This window comes from Trichoplusia ni, chromosome 17 (genome assembly GCF_003590095.1).
Source record: "Trichoplusia ni isolate ovarian cell line Hi5 chromosome 17, tn1, whole genome shotgun sequence".
Classification (NCBI taxonomy): domain Eukaryota; kingdom Metazoa; phylum Arthropoda; class Insecta; order Lepidoptera; family Noctuidae; genus Trichoplusia; species Trichoplusia ni.
The window spans coordinates 9,152,619-9,176,471 of NC_039494.1; the positions used below are offsets into that span (position 1 = coordinate 9,152,619).

Genomic DNA, 23,853 nt, shown 5'->3' on the forward strand with positions numbered 1-23,853 from the left:
AAATATTTGAATTACCAATACGCCCACAATAATACCGAAAAATAATTTCAGTGGCAGCTATTTTTTTTCGACGATCATGGGAAACATTATTCAGCCAGCTACTATTCAACCTTTACGAACACAACTTTCAAAGTTACACCCGCCACAATATTACATCCTTTATCACCGCAATATTGTGAATCGTAGATTAAAATTACGAGAAGAGGTCGATTGACAGATGAATGCTTACAACTTAACGCGGTAAGGTTACACGCATTTCGCAATAGTCGGCCGCGCGGGTCGACCGCGCGCGAATTTAAAAAAAAATATTAAAACGAAATACCGAATTTAAATGTGCTTCGAATTTAGAATTGTTTTTTGTTTTTTATCTGTGCATGGACTTTTATTGTGAGTGTTTATTTTTTTGTGAGTTGTTTTTTTTAAAAGGTTAGTTTCTTTTTGTTTTATCTTTTTAAATAGGCATTTTTTTTATTTCAATTATTTGTTTATTTAGGTTACTTTTATCAGGTCAACAATATTTTTATTTATCAGACTTATTTTTGAATTATTTTAATATGAAACATTAAATAATTTGCCGTCGTCCTAGAAATGAAATAGAATGTGTGTTTGATTTTAACACAATATTTTTTCTGAACCTTTAATCAGATTTTTTTTTAATAATCATGCAGGTATTTTAAAATAATATTTTTCGTGTTAACCATCCATTGAAGAGAGTTGCAGTCAATTTTATTTATATCTTAAGGCATTTGCCCTACAAATATTATGACAGATGGAATTTATAATCATAATATAATATTAGAAATTACTCTACATCTATTTCTGCATACACGTGTTAAGATAAACTGAACAACGTTCATTAATTAAAATTACAATGTAAGAGAATTAATTAATTTCAATTTTTACTGTTTAAGAGTTTTTATTAGGCACTTAAAGCATTGCGTAGAACATTATTTCAATTAGTTTTGATGAAATGTTACAAAACAAAAAAAAAACAAATTTACATTCTCGTGTTAATAATATTTATGGTAGACGAGGTGTCAAAATAAAGCCGAAAATAGTTTGACAACATACATAGTGCAAGTACACAACATTGGCAGAAATTATATGTAAATAAGAACAGATTGCCAAAACTATAAAAATAGTTATAATAAAATTATTATAGTAACCACATACTTAGCAATGGTGCACCTTGTGTGTATTAAAAATAGATCTAATCTTTTCATGAAAATGATATAACTGCAGTTAATTACGTATTTTTTTAATTATTGGTATACCTACAAGTTGCAATGCAATGTTATTTTTTAGACTGTATTTATTTACTAAAAATATTCGGCATCTTATTTAGCGAACACATACTTATTTGTTACCTCAAAAAGAGTGATATCAGTCAATAAATAAATATTTCGACATTCGTAGCAAATTAAAAATAAATAGGCACTTGTTTACTTAATAATAATTCTATTTCGGATGAATCCAAAATGTTTTTTTTTAAAGTATTTTTTATGAAGGCATTGCGATATGCAACTAAAAAAGTACGTTTTAAAATAACAATGTTTGTATACATTTTGCCGCCAATCGCTTGTTCTAAATACGTTATATTAATTCCGTTATCGATAATATTACGAAGCCGATCTTGACATAGCTTAGAAAATTAAAGAACATATTCTTAAAGGCAAAAATCTAATTTTAATCTAAAAATTATATTTAACCTAAAATATCAACGTCAACGGAAGACTTTTGAACTCATAAAAATCAATAATTACATCAATCCATATCTGAACGTAGTAAACATTTTCAACAAATAATCTTGTAAGTAATTAGTAAGAGGACATAAATATTTACTTGTTAAGTATCTTAATTGTTGGTTTATTGGTGTTCTCCGATTACACGCAATGGATCTGCATCATATTTACGTAGAAAGGCATTATATTAATAACGTATAAAACTATATAGAAACCCGTTACTTGGAAAAAAAATAGGCGCCATTTTTTGACAGTGACATATTATTAAATATTTTTTTAATCTTCATGTTGGCTACCGTAACTGTGCTGTAGTTATTGTTTGTTAAATTTGTTAATATTATGAACATCAGGAAACTATTTCATTTAGTTTCTAGTTATTAGATAAGTCTTGAAATTAAACTTCTTTTTTAAATTATAGAATTTGACTCATTCGAATATTACGCGCTTGACCGCTTATACAAGCAGATTTTGATATTAATTGGCAGGCTATTAATAATTTAATAACTAGGTACGTTCACTAATAAGATTTTAAGGTTAGATGCATGTAGTTTAATTATATTTTGAATATAATATTTAAATAATAAGGATTTAGCCTTGCAGTAACGATTAAAAACTGCTTTCAGAAACGATATGCGACTAATATAATAATATTATTATGACCGTAAAAACATAAGAACATAATTTTAAAGTATTTCACTTACCTAAATTTGATTAGAGCATGGCAGAACAAAAAGAAAAAAAAACCGAAATCAAATAACAATTTTGTTCAACGGAAAATCAAATAGGCTTTAAATTATCAGCCAGTTATTATAATTTAGTGTCAAGATTTTATACAAAAAAAGTAGGTTATTTCCGGGGATCATTATATTATTATGTGCGAGTTTGTTTATTCTTCCATAACTTCAACATGGAGCGATCAAATTCTTCGAAATTCAAATCCTGGCATAACAGCTATAGTCATGAACACAGTACATCAATTTACAAAAAAAAAATCCGAACTTAACCTCAAAATTCCCTTTTTCAATTTTCTATCCCCAGTCATGTTTTTAATTCTAGAAATATCTACATATTATTAATCTACGTATCATTTATATACAAAAAGAGTCCTTATATTAGGTCTCACGTTTCCACAGCATGTTACAAACTCATGGCTCAGCGCGTGTTTTAGATAACACAGTTCATTGTATTAATTGATCTAAGTAAAGTTATCAATAGTTACTTTTAAGTATTCCAATTGTTACCACTAGTAGTTGCCAGCCCTGCATTGTATCGGATTACCTTGTAATAACTATATTCTATATTCTTTAACCCCTGCCTACTTCGTAAAGCGATATTTTTCTGGTTAACATGTATCAATATGACATTCGTGAAAATTATGGCGTACAAGATGTGTACAAGAATTTCTAAAATTGGTTCAGTAGTTCCTGAGGTTTCGCCATCCATACTTATGAGCTGAAGAGTCCGGTTGATGGCGCTTATCTCAGGAACTACAGGCTCGATTTGAAAAATTCTTATAGTGCTAGATAGCACATTTATTGAGGATAGCTATAGTACCTATATAATATATTATAACGCTACGACTAAAAGGAGCAGAGCAGTAATGAGATATGTTATAGAAACTATGAGAAGTTTCGTACTTAAACTGATAATCCGATTAAAAAATCCTAACATACATCTTCATAAGCACGCGGGCGAGGTCACGAGCAGCAGCTAGTTTATAATATTAGTAAAGGTTACAACAAAGTATTCAAATTTTTCCCTCTACTAGCTTGGCTAAAGTGATGAATTTTGTAAAACAGACCAATTGACAACCTTCGCTTTTTGAAGTCGGTTTAAAAACGGTCGTTTATGAATTAAGCGCGACCTTTGGTTCATACAAATATTAAACCAATTTAACTGACCTATCAAAATAATATTATTAATTGAAATTTTGAAAATATAGAGTGTGTCTTGTTTTTATCTTTTGTACTATTTTTATACTTTTTTATGAAGCTCTAAAGCACCTCAGGGTCCCTTGTTGTCCAAGGTATAGGTCAGGAACAAAGTTGTCCTTTACATCACATATAATTTAATTGAATATCTCAGGCGATATTAATTTTAACATACACAACTAAACTGCGGCAAAATTATTTTTATTGCGGGGTTTGAGGCCAGTCGATTGATAAAAAAAATCCTTCCTTATATCTAATACATTATCTATACAAAAGTTCGCGTATGGATTTTTGGATGTTTGGATGTATGGATGTTTGTTCCCCTTTCACGCAAAAACAACTGAACAGATTCAGACGAAAGTTGGTCCAGAGATAGTTTATAACAAGGAATAGAACTAGTAGGTACCTATAGTTTTTATCCCGATTTTACGTTCCCATGGGATCATTTTCGATTTTCAGCGGGCGGGCCCGCGGGCAACAGCTAACTATTTAAGCTATGTTTATATCACAGCCAACAGCTATATTATATGTTTATCTACAACCATAATATAGTCAAATAGACCGACCATATGATCGTAGAGCCCACAACCCATTTGAGCGTCGCAAGGTCACCGTATAACGCATGTATCGCATAATTAATTAAGGCTTATAAACTATTAAGATACTTAAATCTATTGAGTAAGCAACGGTGAAGGAAAACATTGTGATGTAACCTGAATTTAATGGCGGGATAGTTGGTTAATGACGACTGTTCGTGTATCTGAGGGCACGGCAGTGCCCCTGCCAAGTCTCGAGCAAAACGGGCACGGCCGTACCATCTTTTCTCGAAGCGATTCGCGGCTGTTTCGCCCCCCCTGTATCTTCGACGTGGACAAAGCTAGGAGTTTACCTTTTCGGGGAATAATAGTAGGCATTAGAACAAGCTTAAGTTCGAAATTACATGCCAATTGAATTAATGGTTTAGGAGTTACGGTCGATCAAAGTTACACCATTTTGTCACTCACTGACTCACTGACAGATCATCAAAAATCTAAGGTACTTCTAGCAGACTTAGAAACTTCAAATTTTGCACCAAGATAGGTCCTTAGCCACATATAAAGGAAAAATTATAAAAACATTAAAAAATAATATGCCATAGAAAACAATTTTATATTTGCGGTTTGGCAAGAACATTATGTATGGATTTTGACTGCATTGTTAACTTTGTTCGTTGTTTAAGTACCTATTCAATTGGATGAATACATACATAGAATAGAAAAGAATAATATAAATGTAATACACAGACTATCATTAATACAAATTAATACATAAAATTCATAATTCATTAAATTAATAAAGCTAAAACTCCATTGTATTGCGATAAATATTGTATGCGCGCTCGATAGATGGCGTTGTACGTGTCTGAATCGCGCTATGGTTTCGTTACAAAGCGCAGTCTAAGTAGTACTTCAGAATAATTCGATAATTTTCATTTGATAGCGCCACCTGTCTATGAAAAACCATTTCGAAACTAAAAAATATTGTAGTGATAATTGATATTCGGAGAACTTTACGTGTTATTTAGTTTAGTTTAGCTATAGTTTGTAAGTTAGTAGATATATATATGCATATATATATAAGTTTAAGCTTGTTTACATTAGAAGTAACGAAGTCTCAGAGAAGAAACAAAAGAGATAGAGATAGAGAATGGGTTCTAAGCAAAGCAGTAGCTGAAGTCCTAGAAATTATGACACCTAAAAAAAAGAAAGAAATACACTTACAAAAAATAAATGAGATCCCACCAAAAACATTAAATGTAAAAAAATGCCAAGTCTCTCGATGCAGTCTTTCCATCGTAAAAAGTTTTGAGATCTCATAGAAGCCAAGTCCTATTCAAAATATTTTGTAGTTATAAATCAACATTTAGTAATTGTATCAATAGTTTTCTTTATATTATAATTATAGTGACTTGGCAATGAGCACAAATTAAAAGCTGCTTGATGCCTGGAATTATGTGCAAATGTTACTGACGAGACCAGTGATCAGATTATTTGTTATGTGTGAATCATGATGGTCACTACCGACTACATGCTCCAATACAATAATTAAGAATACCTTACGGGCCATCGCTTTATGAAAGTAAATGAATCGAGAGTACACTAAGACTGACTGCCGTTGCCGAAATTCGGTTGGGACGACACGGATAAACCAAAAGAAAATTAATTTTGTGATATTAATGTTTACGCATGCGGTGTGTGTAACTTTCAACTCCTACAAATATGCCGTTTTATTTGTTTCTTCTTGTGCTCATTGCCAAGTCACTATAATTATAATATAAAGAAAACTATTGATACAATTACTAAATGTTGATTTATAACTACAAAATATTTTGAATAGGACTTGGCTTCTATGAGATCTCAAAACTTTTTACGATGGAAAGACTGCATCGAGAGACTTGGCATTTTTTTACATTAAATGTTTTTGGTGGGATTATTTTTTTGTCATAGCACGAACATTCAATTCTCTTTTAATACGACTCTCGTATTTATGAATTTGATCCAGATTTTTTGATATTTTAACCCGCTATCTTATTAAATATCGTGAGTATATCTTTATTTAAATAAATACTGAAGTTATGGGGTCCTTTTTAAAAGGCATATTCACAAAGACACCCAAAATTTCATTTTCTGGTACTGACCTGCATCAAGTTACATTGGAAGCCGACCTCAACATAGTTGGTTACAACTTTTGACGTTTATCAGTGATGCTTTAGAATAATTAAGACATATATTCGAACACAACAAGTGATATTTATAAAATCGCTTTTAGAGATAAGACCACGGTGCCACAATCGGGCACCATGTAACTATTTATCTTTAATTAATCCTATACTTATGTGGTATGCAATGACGAATATTCTATTCCATTCTATTCTTTCTATTGATAATTGACCTGCGTTAGTTACTGGTTACTGGCCTCAGTTTTCCACACGTCAGCTCCAAGTCGGCCTACGGTGCTTCAGGTGGCTTTGGGAGGCTGTCAGTCCAGCCATCACAAATCCCTCCAGAAGCGCAGACGTCTCCTGGGACGTTCGCAGACTTCTGCAATGGAATCTAACCTAAAACTCATATCTATAAACCCATGCATAGAACCACATGGCTACCACGACGGCGTACTACTATAGGAAGTTGCAACGATTCGAAAACATGCAGTTTGCAATAAACACAAGAATTTATTTTGATACGTCAACTTCAATGAAAATCACAACTCGTAAATTCTGTGACGTGTATATATTTTACGCACATTTGAATCTAGATGTAAAGCATTTTCACAATGTTAGCAAAAACCCAAATGCTCTAAAATCGTGTTCAAAATTGTGATATTTTGATGGGCCTGTTGGTCTAGTGGTTAGTGACCCTGACTGCTATACCGGAGGTCGTGGTTCGATTCCCACCCAGGACAAATGTTTGTGTGATGAGCACGATCATTTGTCCTGTGTCTGGTTGTAATTTATCTTTAATAGTATATTAGTATGTATTTAGAAATAAGTAAGTATGTTTATCAGTTGTCCAGTACTCACAATACAAGCTTTGCTTAGTTTGATACTAGATGGCGTTGCATGAAAGTTGTGTAATATTATAACCTACGATCTTTTCATGCAAGGCTATCATTGCAATAATTTTGACAGCAATGACTATGCAAAACCTCCAACAAATTAGCTATTTCTCGATTTATAAAATTAATGAATGATGCAAAGGTTCACTAAGGCGAATTTATCAGGGTTTGTCCGATTCTCTCGCCTGGCGCGGCGTCAGCTCATGAATAAGGACTCCGGTTAGGTCCGAAACTAGTCGGGCAATCCCAATAAATACGTGTGAGTATACCGTTACATCATTTAATAAAGAATCATTCTCATGGAAGATGTTCAAAAGGCGGGTTTGTGTTACAAGTTCATACTTATTGTATGAACTTGTAACACAAACCCACATTTAGAATTATCAAAACATTATTTGATGGTAATCTACTAATCATCATTCATTCCCTTATCCCAATTATAATTTGAGGTCGGCGCAACATGTCTTCTCCTTCCATACCTTTCTATCTGACGTCCATCCATCGTTTCCTAGGTCGTCCTCTTCCCCTATATCCATCCACATCCATGCTCAATGCCTTCCTCACCACATGATTCTCATTCCTCCACATAACATGCCCATACCATGACCGCCGGTTGTCACGTAGTTTTTCTGAAACCAATTTACTTTACCATTAGGTAATATCAAATATAGATATCGCAAATAACATGTTAACGGTAATGAAATATATAATTTTGATGAAAAAGGCATTTAGTGATGGTCGTTGCATAATGGTAGGGTTGTCCTAAACAAATAAGATTCGTTAGATGTCACTCGCAGTCAAACCACGAAATTACGTTAAATAACTGTAGAATCCTACCAATATTACAAACGTAAAAGATTGATTTAAAAAAAAATACACGGTTAGTTTATAACCTAGATTAACACGTAGCATAGTTTTTATGTTCCTGTGGGATTCATTTCTTATTTCGGGCACGCTGGTACGCCCGCGTTCAACAGTTAGTATATAATATATTTAGAAACAAGTAAAAACTAATAAAATTGTCCCAAAAATGACCGATATAAAATAAAGTAACATTAATTACTTGCTAATGTTTTACGGGAAAAAAAATCGGATTCTTTTAATAGCAACTACATCAAAAACTGAAATGGCATAGTATATAAAATTCTGAATTCTGATGGGGAAGACATTTTAACCAGCAGGTAGAAAAACAAACAATTTAAAGCCTCATAAACGATACGTCTCATAAAAAAACCATTTCTCTTTTCAGGCCTAGGAACGAAATGTAATTTAAAAATGATTACCGGTCACTTTGATTTCGGTAACGCCATTTCATATTCTTAAAAAAGTCGATACAATTTACGATTAGTAATCTGTGGTCAACCCTAATACAGGTCAGAGAGGTTACTGGGTTTGCCGGCAACCACAACTGCCGAGGTCAACCGCTTACCGTAGATCATGAGATTGTAAAGAGTGATGAACTTTATAATACCTATTGCATTGAAACTATATGGTTATATTTATCTTCTAGCATAAACAATTGGAATTAAAGGCATGGCCGAGCGTTTTTGGTGTAATATAGAGTATTTGACTAAAAAAATCTTAGTAGTTCGTCAGATGGGACAAAATGAATATTATTATGTATTTTTCATTTTATCACTTCATCAAAAAGTTTGTAAATTAAAAGCACTTAAGATATTTAAATATAAAAAGCGTACTAGTAAGTGACGTCACACGAAATTTTATTTCACTGTATCGTAGCAGGTATAACCTTCACTTTTGGTTTGCGAAATAAAAAGAAAAACAATATAAAAAAATAAAATCTGTATGTCGGATTAAACTGGTTTACTACTAAATTACTGAATCTATATCTATACTCTATACCAATATATAAAGCTGAAGAGTTTGTTTGTTTGTTTGTTTGAACGCGCTAATCTCAGGAACTTCTTATCCAAATTGAAAAATTCTTTTTGTGTTGAATAGACCATTCATCGAGGAAGGCTTTAGGCTATAAACCATCACGCTGCGACTAATAGGAGCTAAGATATAATGGAAAGTGTGAAAAAAAACCGGGCAGGTATACCTAAATCATAACTTATATCTTCTACCCACGGGGACGAAGTCGCGGGCAACAGCTAATTACTAATATACGCGAGGAATTGCAGTTCGATCCCCGCGTTACGCGTAAAACAACAAGTACTGGATTTTTTGGATTATATTTTTTGTATATCAATTTCCGATTCAAGAAGATACAAACTTTTATTATTATAATTAAATTTAATTTCAAGGTCACTTTCAACGGAATCTGGGGCAATATCGTGTATTTACATAAAGTGAAGTTGTGAAGTAATAAACCGGTTTTAATGACGGAATAATTAGCGATTCGTCTATGTTTTATAACCACAGTAGCGGTTTGAGGTTTTCGTTCAAAAATAAAAGGTTTTTTGAGGGTATACCGTATACCGGTATCACTCTTTTAGTGAGTTTTTGAGGAAGTGTGATAGCGCACTTTAAGGGGTATGGCAGTATCTTTTTTTTAAATCTGCTACTACTGGGATTAGGTTACTTTAAAAGATGGTGGTAGGTGGTCTTATCTCGTTTGCGATTACAGATGTTAAACTCCGAAATATTCTGACAACGTTTAGGCAAGGAAAGAAATCATAGCCATAGCACCATAGCCTTTTCCCAACCATGTTGGGGTCGGCTCAAAGTCTAACCGGATTGACCTAAGTACCAGTGTATTACAAGGAGCGACTGCCTATCTGACCTCTTCAACCCAGTTACCTGGGCAACACGATACCCCTTGGTTAGACTTTCAACTTACTAGCCTGGTCACGGACGTACAGTCGGACAGGCAGCTGATTTTACTCTTTGGGTTCGAAACCCTAAAAATGTTTGTTATAGTCTTTTGTTTCTTTATTCTTTCTCCCTCAAATGTAAAAAATATGACATCTAAGTATATCACATACAGCCACATGAAAATATAACTGACCTAAGATCATTATATTAACTTGGAAAGTAAAATCATTTGAGTTACCTTGATGTAGATTATGAGTTGACATTTAAAATCCAAATTGGATGATATTGAGGACCTTATGAACTTTGACCTTCTGAACTCACGGTTTGGTTCTAAAACCTATACTTAAAACTATAAGCGATCACGATTCGGTGTGAATAATCATTTTCCCAAGCTATAATAATTTCACCACTTCCTAAGCCGTCCACGGCGACGCCGGCCATCCATTTTGTGGTGACTTTTGCTCAGCGGTCACTCATTCAGCGGGCCATGTCCAGCGGTCCATGCGGCTGACTTGACCAGCCTAATCCCATTTTAGCCTGGCTTTTTTGATCTTAACGCTTACCGCGCGGGCTGGTTCCGTGTTGTCCAGAACAGAGAATCGTGGAAGTATGTGCGGGAGGCCTTTGCCCAGTAGTAAGAAACAGTGAGCCAAAGATCCTGTTAACCAGGATCAACAATGATAACCAACGAAAGCCACCAGAACTTAAGCACAGTGTGTCCAGTGAAATGATTTACTGTTTTGGATCCCGCAACGAAATTAATCACAAGGAGCACTCGCTTCGTCCTCAGAGGAGTGGTAAGCGCGGCAATAGTTGAAAATACCCAGCAGTCTGTAAAGAGTTCCGTACACTGAGTACGAACTTTGAAAAGGAAACTATAACTGAGGCAGCGCTGTCCCTCCGTCTGTAGGTCTGTTTGTCACAGCTGATTTATTCCTGATGCCGAACTACAAAGAAAGTTCAAGGTTAATCAATGGTTTATTTGATAAAGGGTCACAAAGAAATTTAAGAGGAAAGTATCTACCAATCTGCGTGTTTTTGTGCATATGAAATGTATGTTTGTGAAACCCCCTCGCGGGGGGTTTCGCAAGGATTAAATTCCTTACAGCGGCAGTCGACTTTTTTAATTATTTCTCTCCCAACCGATTTGTTCATCTTAATTCTATTTATACAGAACCGGTTTTTTTATGTAAAAGTAATTTTGCTTTCCATAGTTCCACCGTATATTTGAAGGCGAGAACTAGTTTAATATAACATTAATTAATGCAACCAAACCAAGGTCAATAATTTCGTTAAACGATCGAAATTATGAAATTTGACTTCACAAACTTATTTTAAGATCTTGCTAGCTTTTGCTCGCGGCTTCACCTACTAGGATATCAGTTATTGCTACATAAACAGTGATGAAAGTAGGCTGTGTTAATCATAGGTATCAGCTATTTTAAGCCCAATTTCATCGACATCAGTCCAGCCATTTGGTCGTGAAGAGGTAACAAACATGCACACATACAAACACCAGATATCTGTGTCTGTTTTATCTTGCGTAAATTCCTAAAACATTTGACCGATTTTGATGAAATATCGTTCGAGGATAGCTTGAACGACAAAGGTTATCAGCTTTCCCAGCAAGCGGAGCCGCTGTATAAAACTAGTTTAATATATTCCAAAGCTAACAACTCTTAACCTTGACTCTTGACATTGTTTTAACATTTCTTTTAAAATTGTTTATAATTAATAAATGGTTATTTCTATTCGACCTCCACACACATTTGCTAGGCAATTATGAAAGTCATATTATTATTTTATACGAAGTTAAATATTTAATAATATAAAAAACTCAACCAAAAAAAGTAAACAGGTCGTAAAAACCGGTCAAGTGCGAATCGGGCTCACAACACTGATGATTCCGTACAAACCGGTTAAAAAAAAACAAATCTGCATAAAAAAATCAACACCCATCAAATTCATGACCGTACCAGGCGTAGCTTAACCTTGATTTATATTTTTAGTATTAGTTGTAATAGGGGCAATAGAAAACCAGTATCTCTATGAATTTAAACTGTCTAGCTGATACAGTTTACGAAATACATCGTTGTGATTGACGCATAACCAGCGGAGCCTCAAAAAATCCATTCCTACCGGCTTCCGTTTTTACACTTTGCTTACGGAACCCCAAAAAACGACCATTTTGACCATGCATTTCACTTACAACCTGTAGATCATGACAGTCGCGACATTGTTAAATACTATCCAGGCAGCCATGGGAATCTATTTATTTTAATTTGCCCCAATTTAGGTACATTGAGAATCAATATACATTGCTATGACCCAAATAAGGAATTGGCCTACATTTCCTATGCAACGATCAATTTAGGCAATCAAAATGTGTTTACAAGATGCAATGGTTAAATTATTTTGGTACGTACCGACAGATATTCAATTTAATTATTGTATGGCTGATGTACAACCTGGTGTCAGAGTGTAACCCGCCCGTAGACCCCTGACAAGGTGTTTTTTCTTTAAGTATAATATTCCACAACTTTCACACAATGCCATCTAGTCTTAAACTAAGCAGAGCTTGTATTGTAAGTACTAGACAATTGATAAACATACTTATATATTTCTAAATACTTACTTAATTTCAATAAATTACACATAGACCCAGAAACATTGTTCTGGGTGGAGATCGAACCCACGACTACTAATATATAAAGCTGAAGAGTTTGTTTGTTTGTTTGAACGCGCTAATCTCAGGAACTACTGGTCCAAATTGAAAAAATATTTTTGTGTTGAATAGACCATTTATCGAGGAAGGCTTTAGGCTAAACCATCGCGCTGCGACTAATAGGAGCGAAGATACAATGGAAAATGTGGCAAAAACGGGGAAAAATATTCAACTTCGAGGGCTTCTGTTCAAAAATGCCTAACTTATATCTTCTAACCACGCGGGCGAAGTCGCGAGCAACAGCTAGTTTTTAATAGCTGTGTTAAAAAATTCAACTGTCAAGTTCATGACCTTGGTGATGGATGGACAGACAGGCTGACAGAAGAATCACCGTAGGCTTAGTTTTTCCAACATTTTCTTAAACTCACTTTTCTTGTTTGTTGTTCCTGTTGAATTTTGCAACACAATTTTGAGGCACTTCCCGATAAGCTAGCAGGCTGAAATTTTCAGGGTAGCTTCGAACCCGATGACAATGCAATTTACTACTATAATAACGGCTGGACCGGTTTTGATAAAATTTGTAGTGAAGTGACATTTGAAAACGGTTTTTTTTAGTTTTTTTTACTTAGGTATGGAACTCCTACAAAAAAAATACTACTCTTTCACGAAGTAACAAGCGACGGACATACAGAATGTGAAATAAAGTCAATTTCGTTTAGTAACGGTTTGAACTGTGGATAATCGCAGCTATAACGCAATATGTCTGGGATAACGATTGGTATGCAAGATGGAAACGAGATAAATCCATCAATTTCGTGTATAATCTCATGTTGACAATATGTTTATATTGGTATCTAAGAAAGAGTGTAGTGAAAGGAAATTAAATGACAGCTTGTAACTATGAAGTTTGTTGCACCTTTTTACCACGCTTAGCTTTACTTGACTTGATTATTGACCACTTTCAACGGTCATTTTTTATTTAAGAGTAGTAGACTTATTGATGTCCTAGGATAATAATATAACAATTTAATAATCTTATTTTCTCCATAAATCATTTAGAGATTTGTTTTCTTTTGTGATTTTGTGAAAGTCCTACTTACTAACCTAACTAGGAAACATGGATTTTAATTTGATTTTAAAATTCCATTTATCAAAATGTCACAAGGAAAATGAGCATGTTGAAAATTTCACATTGGTACTTTGTCTGCGTTGGCATCGAACCTGAATATCGTGTATACAAATCTATACATAGAACCTCTAGTCCACCAAACAATCTACTGTATTAAGTAGCTACGTCGTTAAACTTACATACAGTATATAAACTATCTTCAATAAATTCGCTACTCTAAGAAAAACAAAGAATAGTGTTGCCAATCTTCCCGGAAATTATAGAATGGCAACACAATGAATGATTCATGAAAAAGGCCGGTAAACTTATGTAACCTTCGTCAGTTATGTTTATATTAATTCAAGTTAAATATTTAACTTGAGTCGACTGACATGAATGCACATTCCAACTCCATAATATTGTCATTTGAATAGAAAAACACTCTTCATATTAACTCCGTTGTATAAAATTTACGTAGAAGGCACGTGCTTACTTCTAACATGGGAGTGAAATAGGTTAAGTGTATGTTATCGGGGCTCCGATTCCGCTATTTGTTATGGCCGATGAAAGAATAGAAATTGGATTAAATTTGACTTTATTTGACACTTTTCGCATTCTGTAATTATAAGAAATCTGACTGATGTTGCTACTCATGGGGGGGGGGGGGGCTGAGCGGGCGAGTCACCACCTGCCAATTTAATTCCATTTTTATGTGTTGAAAGGCAGATGTTCTACTTTTCCATAGCTTGTGGAGGAAACCATTCCATTTTCAACCATTTAATTTGCAATAGTTTTGTAGCTACCTTGGGTCAACTATATATTGTATTAGATACCCCATCACATTTTATATTAAAGTTCTCAACAGGGCCTCTGCATGTTGGATCTGTGTCCCCGAGCACGCCTTTAAAAAGGACCGGGTCTCTTCACATGAAGTTAACCCGTGAATGAAAAAAGTAAAATCCCACTTCCCACTAATATTATAAAGGCGAAAGTTTGTGAGTGCGGCTGGACCGATTTTAATGAAATTTGTTATGGAGTTAGCTGACACCCTGGATTAACACATAGGCTACGATTTATTACGAGAAAATATTTTATTTTCGAACCACGCGGACGAAGTTGCGGGTAACAGCTAGTATGTTATAAACAACTTGACATTGCCGACTGCAACTTTAGTGCTAGCGTACTAAAGTAACAACAATTTAACTCGCAGGGAACCCGACAACCTCGTAAACATTACGAAAACGGTTCAAGAATAACTAAAAAGTTGAAACGTGTTCAATGAATATATTAAGAAAGGTCAGCGTTTAATTATTGATACACTATAATACCTACAGACTAACAGCGGGCTTAGCAAAGTTATCAAAAATAAGGTAAAAGATCCGGTCAAGTGGGAGTCGGAATCGAAATTGAGGGCCCCGTGCAATAGGCTAAAGAAAAAGGGGTTCTCGAAACTAAAACGGTTTTAGAGATACAGCCTGGTGGCAGACGAAAGACAGCGTATTTTTGTTTTCTGTAGCTCGAGGTTCAGTCGTCGTCATCCTAACCTTTTTCCAAATATGTTGGGTCGGCTTCCATTCTAGCCGGATTCAGCTAAGTACCAGTGTTTTACAGAGCGACTGCCTATCTGACCTCCTCAACCCAGTTCCCTGGATAACACGATACCCTTTAATAAGAACTGGTTATTAGACTTTTAAGCTTCTAATAAACTACTGTCAAAGATATGTCAATAACAGCCGGAAGAAACTATTTACCGTGCCTTCCAAAACACGGAGGAACTCGTTATGACATAGATGGTCACACATCCAAAGACCGATCGTATCAAGAGTCGCTTAACCTGTGATCGATCGACTTGTGCAGTTGTAGCTTAGCCACGAGCTGATCTTTTTGCTCAGCTGTGTCTATACCAACGAATATAATCAGAGGGTCTACCAACAGTTAAAAAACATTATTAAAGTAAATTAACATTATTATGCTTGCTAAAGCGCGACAGCGCTATACTCAACATATAGCCTCATCTCTCTTCAGCACCCGCTACTTACACCTTCACTTTAAGACGTAGCGGTTGGCCCCCAAGTACTCCGATATTAAGTCTATAATTTAGGATACTTTGGCAACATATTAGATTATGTTTACTTAGTCAAAACGCATTATGACTGTTTTGTAAGACTATCGAAACATAACGCGGCCTTGGTTTACGGCAGCCTTTGTTAATAGGCAGGAAAGTTACAGAAGTACAATTGAATTTTACTGAACCATTTTTTGTAGAGAAAAAGAGATAGATGTATTGGTGTAGAAGATAGTACGAGAAAGATGAAGAGAGAGTTGTTGTTGAGAGAAAAAAGAGAGAAATAGGCGTAGCAGATTCCACCACCCCTTTAGTGAAAGAGATTAAGACAGCGAGATAAGGATTTTCGAACTAATCAATAAATATTTTAAAGCTAAAATCCATTGCTTCGTGTTACAGCAATAAAAAACCTATTTAATTTAATTAGGGACTAGCTGGCAAACATTTTGTGGTATCTTAAAAAATTAGATGGATTATTTTGGTAAGGGGCAGAATAAGGTCATTCATTCGCCGAGCCTTTTCCCAACTATGTTGGGGTCGGCTACCAGTCCAACCGGTTTCAGCTAAGTACCAGTGTTTTACAAGGAGCGACTGCCTATCTGACCTCTTTAACCCAGTTACCTGGGCAACACGATACCCCTTGGTTAGACTGGCTGTCAGACTTTTTCAAGCTTCTGACTACCTGTAACGACTGTCAAAGATGTAGGAATAACAGCCGGGACCCACAATTTAACGTGCCTTCCGAAACACGGAGGAACTCGTTATGACAAAGATGGTCACCCATCTACGGACCAACCGCGTCAAGCATAGCTTAACCTGTGATCGAATCACTTATGTGGTTATAGCTTAGCCACGAGCTCCTCTACGGTATTACCATTTTTTAAGTACATATATTATTATTGTTTATCCTTTCATCAGTTGTTACTAAATAAAAATGAACTCTCATGGGTCTGAAACTGAACGTTTTTATTTCAACTTAATCTATTATTTATTTATTACCCCCAACCTAGCCATAGTCAGAGTAAAGTTAACTTTCTGCAACCTTCTGCAACTAATCTGTACAGTATTGTATAGAAGGTGCCATTCACCGTCCTATGTAATGCGTTACTACACGTTTTTGATGGGTTCACATTAATTAATAGATTAACTCCTGGCCGTGACTCCGCTTGCAGTGACAACTATTTTTAGGTTAAGATTGTGACGCTTGAAAGGAAAAAATCATTAAGTGATGGTAAATGAGAGCGAAAATGGTGTAATTATTGTTTGTAAAGGTTCCATATTTAATAATGGGAGAAATGGAACACTATTAGGTCCTGAGGCAAAGTTTTCTGTAATCTGTCCGCCTGACATCAGGCTGTGTCTCATGACCAGTCATAGAGCAGTTGAAATTTTCACACCTGATGTATTTCTGTTGGTTCTGAACTATATCATCTAAATAAAAAACAAAAACTTAGATTTAAAAACTGAAAATACACGTTTTCAATGACACTCCATTAAAATTATATCAAAATCGGTGCAGCCGTTTTTATAGTTGTAAATTGCATTGCCATCAGGTTTGAAGCTACCCTGAAATTTTCAGTCTGCTAGCTTATCGGGAATTGCTTTAAAATGAGATGCAAAAATCCAACCAAAACGACAAACATACAAACAAGAAAAGTGATTGTATAATAAAACCGTGAGAATCGAAGATGGACCAAAAAATTAAAAAAAGCTTTACAAAAATATTACAATTAATTACCTACTACTTACTTCATCATCGGTCTAGCCTTTTCCCAACTATGTTGGGGTCGGCTACCAGTCCAACCGGTTTCAGCTAAGTACCAGTGTTTTACAAGGAGCGACTGCCTATCTGACCTCCTTAACCCAGTTACCTGAGCAACACGATACACCTTGGTTAGACTGGATGTCAGACTTTTTCAGCTTCTGACTATCTGCAACTTTATAATATAGATCAACCTTGATATAGACATATTGATTTGAAACAGAGTATAAAATGACCCTGCATCGACTGCGTGTAATTAAGAAATTAGTCAGATGACATGTGCATTAAGATTTATGATATTTGAGTCATAATGATCTTACTATGTAGCGAATAACATCATAACTTCACTAGCCAAGCACTGCGGTTTTACCCGCATTTTTAGTCGTCATACACCGTGATTTTTAGTCGTCTTACAAAAGTAGCCAGGTTCATGTATCCGACATAAAATACTCCTAGGCGCGATTTTTTTTTTTATCATCAACTAAGATAATATTTACGAAGAAAGATGATCCATGAGAAATCTGAAACATCCTGTTAAAAAATATAAAAACGCCGCCGCCCGCGCCCCTCACCATTGTTACAAGGCTCGGACCGCGCTCGCAACAGAGCTGTGTTTCTAAAACTACGAATTGCATCATAATGTTGAATAAAAATTGCAGTTTAAATTTATTAAAATCTCATAAATACCTATTTTTTTATCATGAACGTGTTCTAGTCATTGGATACATGAACTGGGCTGCTTTTGTAAGACGACTAAAAAATCACGATTTCGTACCCAAAGGGTGAAATTTGGAGCATTTTTATTGAGGCCATCTATCTGGCTGTCCGTTACCAGGCGTATCTTATGAACTGTGATAGCTAGACAGTTGTAATTTTTACAGATAATAACATATACTGAAATAAAAGATCTAGGTTAAGCAACTATTTTTACGGGCATATATTTGTTGGTGGGTGACTAATATCGATAACCGATACAGGCGTTTTTTTTTTACCTTTAATATATTTGTACGGAACCCTCAGAATCGCGAGTAAACTCGCACTTGACCGTTTTCTTTTTATTATTACGACAGTGAAACCACTTACGTAATAAAGAAATATATATAAAATAAATATAAATTATCACATGTTGGGTAATATAACCAAACGTCATTCGGAAAACACACTTTCCACTCATAAGCATACACCTCACTTTTTATTCTAAAATCTAGAAAAGTATGGAGTGCTAATTATACTAGTCATTGATAATAAATTCGCAAATATAATATATGACGCCCTTCAGTTAGATAGAGCAATGACCCAAACAGTCAAGGTCGACCCTGACTAGCTTTGACGACCACCGTGGTCGAGTGGCGTATGCACCGGTTTCAAGGTGTCGCTAACTCTCAGGTCCCGGGTTTAATCCCCGGTCGGGTCAATGTAAAATTTCACATTTCTACATTGTCTCGAGTCTGCGTGTTTGTAGTACCTTCGTTGTATCTGAATTCCATAATACAAGTGCTTTAGCAACTTACTTCGGGTTCAGAACAATGTATGTGATGTTGTCCGCATTTATTATTAATTTTTTAGCTATAATTAGGTTTTTGGTAAAAATAATAATTTGCAAAGATGTATGGCAAAGCAAGGAGCTACACGGACGTTATTATCGGACCCTTCACGGGGCCGATGTAGATTTCTTAGCGTCCGTGGCCTGGCTACGCTTCGGAGATCTCTTTGGAGAAACCGAAGGGTTTGTATGTGCAATTATGGATGAAGTTATCATGACGAATAACTACCGAAAATATATAATTAAGGATGGTACAGTTGACATCTGTCGGGCATGTCACTGTCCCGGTGAATCCTTGAGACATATAGTTTCGGGATGTTCTCGTCTTGCTAACGGTGAATACTTGCACAGACATAACCAAGTGGCCAGGATTATCCATCAGCAGCTTGCTCTGAAATACAAACTTGTGGAATCTGAGGTGCCGTACTATAAGTATGTGCCCGACCCAGTTCTCGAAAGTGGTCATATCACACTGTACTGGGATCGATCTATCATCACTGACAGGACTATTGTTGCCAATAAGCCTGATATAGTGGTGATCGATCGATCAGAGCGTCGGACAATGATTGTTGATATCACTATCCCCCATGACGAGAACTTCGTGAAAGCAGAAAAAGAAAAACAATTGAAATATTTGGATTTAGCTCACGAGGTTGTCGACTTGTGGGAGGTGGACTCGGCAATCATTGTCCCGATAGTCGTAAGTGCCAATGGCTTAATAGCCAAGAGCCTCGATCAACATCTTCGGAGGCTCTCGTTGGGCGTCTGGGCCAAGGGTTTGATTCAGAAAGCGGTACTTCTGGACACGGCGCGCATCGTGAGGAGGTTCCTCTCTCTGGAGCCCTGACCACCGGCAGCTTGGGCCCTGTTCCCGTTGCCGGTTGGACACTATTTTTTATATTTTTAAATGTATGTTGTTTTTTATATATATTTAAAAATGTAATTTATATGTATTTAAATGAAATAAAGGAAATAATAATAATACCAGCTTATATACATTCCACTGCTGGGCACAGGCCTCTTTCCGTATAGGGAAGGTTTGAGCATTGATCACCACGCTAGCTCACTACGGGAGATTTCAGACTCCAATATTTGACATGCAGGTTTACTCACGATGATTTTCCTTCACCGTTAGTGGGGACTTAGGAAAATCGGCTATAAATAAGTGTATAAAAACGTGGGTAAATACTAATCGATGAAAAATGGGATTAAAATAACACTATTCGTGATCTCATAAGGATTTCAGCGTGATCCAACTATGTAGCAAATAACATCATAAGGTAAACGCTCCTAATACGGCGGTAGTCAAAATCGCTTCCTATTACGGTGGTATTTCTATTTTCGCGTTTTATTCCCGTTTTATTCAGTGTAGGTAAACCAAAACCGAAACTATTTATTCTAAATCTTTTACTTTATGACTTAACTGACATTTGCAATTATAGCAGATAGACAACACAACAAAATCAATCAGTCTCTGTAACGTAATCGACGTGAGAGGTGTTTCCATACAAACGCGGAACAACAAAAGTAAATACACAAATATTTAGAAACTAAGTTTTTCGTATTAAGATGCCGTTCGAGTTTATTCTTTTGTTATTTATAGCATTTTCTTATTATTACACTCACTATTTAAATAGCTTATTTTATATTTGGAAGTCATTTTTTACCAAAAAAATTAAAAATAAAACACCGCCGTAATACGATACAAATTTTAAAAATTAATCCTAATACGGTGTTATGACTCCGAAATAGGAAATTTACTGGTCATGTTTAATTGTTTATAACTTTCAATTGATTAACTTATTCATTTAGTTTCAAGTTTAGTTGAAATAATTATTAATCACATAACTTAAAAACCATATTCTGTGGTATGTGTTCTTAATTGTAAATCTAGTTAAATATGAAAACTGTCGAGTACAAAATGTTAGTTTCTTAGAAGAGGCAAAAATGGGAAGGTGTATTTTGATTTATCACAAAACATTTATTTTGTATAAATTTTGACTTGAGTTTTACAAATCTGAGCCAAAAAACTGTTAATGTTTAATTAGGCATTTTTACTCTTTTGTTTATCGAAATATTTATGGGTCAGAATTAGGATTATCGAAAACATAAGTAGTTTTCCTATTACGGAGGTAATTATTTCCAGGTAACTCCGTGTAGGGTTCTAAGATCTCCTATTACGGTTCTATTCATTTATCTATAAATTTAATAAATCTGTAGAAGGGTCAATTCTGTACACTGAAAATATTGAAAAAAAAAACAGCAGCGAGTGACCAAACCCAAATATGTGATTAAAATTTATTTTGTCTGTCTGTATGTTCAGGCATCACGAGAAAAATAACTGTTCGATTTCGAAGTGATTTAATCCCTCGAATACTATTGATTCTCAACAATTTCAGATCAGGTCAGATCAAGGTCAGAATTACTATGAAAAAAATACTTACTACAGAACGCGATCTCAACAACAGTAGCTCTATAGAGGGATGTCCTTAATTATTATAGGTCTAGCCGTATTTGGGTCCCATACATTAGATGTCATTGTCAGAGTTACTCAAAATGGAAATAATTCATTCACCATTAATTTGATTACGCAATTTAATAAAATCAATTTTCAATAAAAAGGAAAAACTTTTACTAACACATAACTATTATTAAATAAATATTATTTGTACGGAACTTTAATGAATATAAGTTCTGACCCTCCGTATTAGGAGCCGTCTACCGCAGTAATAGGATCAGAGCAAAATTTTACCTCCGTATTAGGGAAAATCGACCAGACTATTTAAATATTTCTTTAAAATAAGAAATATCATCAACAGAATCATAGTCTCAACGGCAATACAAAATATAAATTCCACTTTTAACGATAGAATTTTTTTCCACCTTTAGAAATACCTACAAATTCTTATTTTTGTTTCTTACTTTCAAATGTTGCGAAATACCTCCGTAATAGGTGCTTTTACCTTAACTTTATTAGCCAAGCCCTGCGGTTTTACTCGCATTTGTAAATTCGGGTTTCGTACCCAAAGGGTAAAATTTGGCCATCTGTCTGGCTGTCCGTTACCAGGCGCATCTCATGAACTGTGAAAGCTAGATTGATATTTTCACAGATAATAACATATCACTACATATTATAAAACAGAACCGATTTTTCTGTCTCTATTTCCCCTTGACATAGAGACATACCCACATACATAACCTTTCTTATGTCTTTGAAACTACTTGACGGATTTTGATGCGGTTTTTTTTAATAGATAAAGTGATTCACAAGGAAGGTTTTTAAGTTTAATCTATGCATAATTTAGTAGAGGAACATAGTCAATTTTAGAGCTTTCAAATATTTACTATTTTTTTACGCTTTCATTGTAAAGCACGAGATACATAAAAATAATGTTAAAAAATAATGTTGTCACAATAAATGTAATTTCAGTTTGGGGTGGAACATAGCCAATACAAAGAATTTCCAAAAAATAAATCGAATATTCTTAGAAGAATTTGATTGGTGTGAAATTTTATTCAATTTTCATTCATTAATCGGCCATTGTAAATAGCGTAATTGGGGCCTAGGTCCTATACGGGGATAGAAGCTGCGACTTGTCTCGCAAAGTAAGTTGGAGTGGTGATCATTATCAGGCATTCCCTTACGTAATAGTGGCAAGGACTAACGTCACGCGAAATTCTTATTTAAACTGAATGTAAATTGCCAGCAGAAAATCTTAACAAATTTCTGCGTAAAACAAAAAAAAATAACATCTAATAGTCCGTTACCTGTAAGACAGAAATTTTACGCAGTTTAGTCGACATTCGCACGTATTCACATGAATGAGAAACTCCATGGAGTTTCCCGTCTTCCATTTTATGGGTTACCTATGGTTATTGACCCCACTCAGGGTGGGAACTGGCATCAGGCCAGCAAACCCCAAGGCAAATGAAATTCAAATCGATCGACACAGTTTGGCTTCATACATCACTACGTCCTCACCAAGTAAGTTATTAATTTTACAGGTTAGATAAAAACTCCTTTTGTTGAGTTGCTATTCATTGCCGGCGGTGATATATCGCTTTTAATAACTCCCCCTTTTTTCAGACTAGGGATACCTGCTGCCTCGGGGGCGGGAAAGGGTAGTGTCAGACTCTGACCGACTAAACCTGAACCGCCGTGCTACGTTATCCGCGTTTTTGCGTCGGTGTAAATCAATGCATTGCAATCTTTCACACATCGCTTTTCATACCTGCCACTTATTTTTGTTAAGCTTCATGCATCACTACGTTAACGTCAACAGAAAAAAAATGCATGGAGATGACAGGTCAAAGTCACGTGACTTATCGATACGAAATGTTATTTTCCCACGTTTTTTATACATTCACTTTCTTGTTTGTTTTTCGTTCCGGTTGGATTTTTGCAACCCAATTTTGAGGCACTTCCCGATAAGCTAGCTGGCAAAAAATTTCAGAGTAGCTTCAAACCTGATGACAATGCAATTTACAACTATCAAAACGGCTGGACCGATTTTGATACATGCCATTTAAGATCCTGGGTTTTTAGATTTTTTAAATCTGTAAATTGTTTTAACCCTTAGATAATGATGAATTCATACATTTATGAGTTATTTATTGACGTCAACGATTGTAGCTGTTTCCTGGCTAGAGGGTTGTGCTCTTGCC

General features: G+C 35.1%; 1 protein-coding gene across 1 annotated transcript in view; it reads left to right on the forward strand.

Annotated features, from left to right (window-relative positions):
* Nucleotides 1-242: 242 nt before the first annotated feature.
* LOC113502309 (scavenger receptor class B member 1-like) overlaps nt 243-23,853 on the forward strand; it is a 51,760-nt gene continuing 28,149 nt past the window's right edge. Inside the window, exon 1 of the mRNA XM_026883826.1 lies at nt 243-387. The gene's annotated coding sequence lies outside the window, so the exon portion shown is untranslated. The remainder of the gene's footprint in view (nt 388-23,853) is intronic.